This window comes from Vombatus ursinus, unplaced genomic scaffold (genome assembly GCF_900497805.2).
Source record: "Vombatus ursinus unplaced genomic scaffold, bare-nosed wombat genome assembly UNPS02005352.1, whole genome shotgun sequence".
Lineage (NCBI taxonomy): Eukaryota > Metazoa > Chordata > Mammalia > Diprotodontia > Vombatidae > Vombatus > Vombatus ursinus.
Genome location: NW_020945130.1, coordinates 1 through 4177, shown reverse-complemented (window position 1 = coordinate 4177; position 4177 = coordinate 1). Strand labels below are relative to the sequence as shown.

At 45.8% G+C, this 4177-nt stretch overlaps 1 pseudogene; it reads right to left on the bottom strand.

Annotated features, from left to right (window-relative positions):
• Positions 1 to 3165: 3165 nt before the first annotated feature.
• LOC114032474 lies at positions 3166 to 3759 on the bottom strand (annotated as a pseudogene).
• Positions 3760 to 4177: the final 418 nt, after the last annotated feature.

The window sequence follows — 4177 nt, the reverse complement described above, 5'->3', positions numbered from 1 at the left end:
AAGAGAGCCAAGATTTGAACCCAGGTCTCCTGACTCCAAATCTTCATGCTAAGGAGGCAAAATACTTTAGTGGATGGAGGACTGTATAACATACAGTCTGGAACTGCAACTGGAACTCAGTTTCTTCAACTGCAAAGTGGGAATAATACCTGTAGTACTATCTCACAAGGTTGGCATGAGGCTGAAATGAGAGGACATATGTAAAGCACTATGTAAATTTTAACATTATGTTCTCAATATTACTTAGCATTATTAAACCACATACTCTATCTCTCCCTTTTTTTCCTTCACCTCAGTGATTTTTTTTTCTGGCTTATCGATGTCCAAAGTGGAGGACTGATCAGGTGGGTGATTAACCAATTAGACAGGTGTGTGATTAACCAATTAGAAAATTTATTTTCCCTGTAACATTTTTCTCCAACACAACCACACCTCCCCTTCTCACCCAATACTCTCCCACACTGCCCCCTCCCTGCTCTGTGCAAGCTTCTGATCTTCCCCATTCTGAGCCAGGTGTGGGTCCCTCAGAGCAGTTGTAAACTTACCAAAACCTGGGCATCTACAGCAGGCAGTCAGTTGGTCAATAAGCATTTATGAAGCATCCACTGTGTACCAGGCACTGGGCTAAGTGCTGGAGATTACAAGAAAGGCAAAAAAAAAAAAGAAAAAAAAACACAGCACCTGTTCTCAAGAAGCTTATAGTCCAATGGGTAGACTAAATGCACACACTACATACAAACAGGATATACACAGGGTAACTTGGAGATAATCTCAGGAGGAAGGTATTCGAATTAAAGGGGATTGAGAAAGGTTTCTGGCAGAAAGTGGGACTTTAGCTGAGACTTGAGTGATGCCAGAGAAACTAAGAAGTGGAGGGAAAGTGACGGAGTGTTCTTGGCAGGTGAGACAGCAAGCAAAAAAGTGTGGAGTGGGGCAGCTTGGTGATGCAGTGGATAGAGCACCAGCCCTGGATTCAGGAGGACCTGAGTTCAAATTTGGCCTCAGACACATAACACTTACTAGCTGTGTGACCCTGGGCAAGTCACTGAACCCCCATTGCCCAACCAAAAAATAAAATAAAAATAAAATTCTAAAAAAAAAAAAAAAGAGGCAGCTAGGTGGTACAGTAGATAGAGTACCAGTCCTGAAGTCAGGAGGACCTGAGTTCAAATCTGACCTCAGACCAAACACTTGACACTTACTAGCTGTGTGACCCTGGGCAAGTCACTTAACCCCAATTGCCTAAAAACAAAAAAAAAAGTGTGGAGATGAGATAGGAGATGGAAGGTCACATTTAAGGCACTATGAGGAGACCAGTATCACTGAAATATATGGAAGGGAGTAAAGTATAAGGAGCCTGGAAAAGTAGGAAGGGGCCAGGTTATAAAGAACTTGAAAAGCCAGAGGATTTTATATTTGATTCTGGAGATTTAGGAGCCACTAAAAATCCTTGATCAAGAAAGTGACATGATTGTTTAGACTTTAGAAAAATCACTGTGGCAGCTGAATGGAAAAAATGATTGGAATGAGAGAAGACCTCAGGTAAGACGAATTAGAAGCCTATTACGATAATCCTGGCAAGAGGTGATGAGGGTCTGAACTAGGATTGTGATGGTATGAGTGGGAAGAAGGGACATACACAAGAGATGTTGTAAAGGTACAAATGACAAGATCTGGCAGCAGAATCAGAGGTGACACAATCAGAGGTGACATCAGAGGTAAATGGGATGAAATGGTGCCCTTGCCAGTAATAGGGAAATTTGGAAATGCAGAGGGTTTGAAGACAAAGATAATGAATTCTATTTTGGATGTGTTAAATATAAGATGCCTACAGGCATTTGTCCAAGAGACAGTCAGAGATTAATGACTGTAGCTAAGGAGAGAGACTAGGGTTAGATATATATAGATCTGGGAATCATCTGCAGAGAGATAACAATTGAACTCATGGGAGCTGATGAGATTACCAGTGGAGGTAGTGTAGAGAGAGAAGAGAGGAAGAGCCAGGCTAGAACCTTGGGGTTCACCCATGTTTAATTGTCATGACATGAATGAGTATGCACCAAAGAAAGCTGAGAAAGAGCTTTTGGAGGACAATCAGGACAAAGTAGTATCACAAAAACCTGGAGCAAGGAAGATGGCTGACTCCAGGAGGGCCAAGGGGGAAACCCTTCCCTAGGAGGGACAGCATCAGAAACCTTTTTTGGTTCTCAGCCTTTACTCTCAAGGGAAAAGAATGGTCCCTGAAGGTGGGGGTGGGGTGTCTATGTTGGGTACTAGCCCCTGGTCCATCCCCAAGAGATGAAAATTGTGTGGGACAAAGTTTAGTCCTCCAAAGGGATTAAGATACATATTGCTTCAGGAGGAATGGACTTACTTTACTTCCAGGAGAGTTGGGATGGGAAAAGGAAGAGTAGTTTCACCAAAAACAAAACAAAACACCTATGGGCTGATTAGGGACTGCACATGTCCTTGCAGTCTTGGCCCTGGTGAAAGACCTGATAAACACTTCCTCAGAGGAATATGTCAGAAGCCTCCAGCAAATAATCTGATACCCACAGCCAGAACGGCACCCTAGCCCTCACTGCCACTTTCACATAGGAAAAGGTGCTTATGCACAGAACTCATGATAGCACCATAAGAACTCCAAATGCTGAGGTGCCTATTAGCTGAAGATAGTGGCTCAAGGCTGCCAGAACCATTACATAGGTGCCCAGTGCTAAGAGGGCACCCAGACCAGGCAATGACCTACAGAGGATGGCCAGGGTGAGGAAACAGGTCAGCACACTGGCAGAATTTCCCAGCACAAAAACCAAGTGGTCAACATGGTACCCATAGGGTAGGCAAGAGTGGTTCTGCATAACAGGAAGTACCCTACTGATCAGGGGATTCATGGCCCCCCACAACACCAGCAGGCAGGCCCCTCTGGCTGAGCAGAGCTGCAGTGGGCTCTTTCTACTATCTCTGGCCTTCCTCTCCTGGCTTCTGCAGTGATGATCCCTTTCCCTCTGAAGTGGCTGCCTACCCCTGTAGTTCACTCCCAGGGTAATTTGAGAGGGTACTGATGGCAACAAAACCCTGGAAAGCTGCCACTGAAGTGACAAGCAGGCCAGGTAGCACCTAGAGCAAGGTTTTTGCTAACAAGTACTCTTCCAAGTGGGTGAGTACCATGGAGATTGAAGGGGTGATGCCAGGAGGGGAAAAAGCACTGGGATCCAGGGAGGATGCCAAGGGAATATTGTGGAGCTGGTCGAGGAGGTTGGCTGGCACTCCAGGTGACATACACCTTATGTCAGGGCCAACCCACAGAACAGCAGAGCTCTAATACTCTGACCTGGGTTAAAAGGAGTACAGGAAGGCTGGGGGCAGGTGGGATATGAAGGAGAAGAAAGTGATTTTGGAGATGTAGCAGCTCAGGGTGAGTGTGACAGCTAACTCCAGGAAGGACACAATTTGGGTTTCTCTGCCATGGGTACCACACAGAAGGGACCATCAGTCTCCACCATCTCTAGGACCTTTACTTTTCAGATTAGGTCTAGTTCATCCTTTGACAAGTAGTCCCATAAATTGCAGCCTGTGGGCCTAGGTTTCCAAGGGCTACCAGCCCTTGGACAGGTAGGAGGGGAGATTCCACACCTCAGGCAGTTCCTTCAGTAGAACCCACAACTCTATCCAAAATCTACTGAAGGCAGCCAAGGATCCCATGGAAAAGAGAGTCGCCAGAACATGTGTGAACATTGTTTAGTCCTTAGAGGCTGCCATCTTAGCTGGCCTGCAGGTCCTGAGGCTTTCAGGGCCATCTGGGTTAGGACTGGGGCAGTCTACCTCTGTGGCACTGGCCCCCTAAGTGAGGGGATCTTTTTTTAAGGAAGACAGCATGTTTGTGGGCAGCAGGGAAGGGGCCAGTGTATTGATGATTACAGAAAGTAGGGATGAAAGTGAAAACAGTTTGCAATCTGATGCCAGGACCCATTGGGTTTACCTTCTGTCACCTGACTCAGTTGCCATCTTGATACAGGACCTCATTATTTCACACCTAGATCATTACAATAACCTGCTGTTTGGTCTCCCTGCCTCAAGTCTCTCCCCACTCCAGTTCATGCATCACTCATCTATCAAATGGAATCCTGAGATAATAAATCTTCCAGAGCCCAGGTTTGACCATGTTTACCCCCCTACA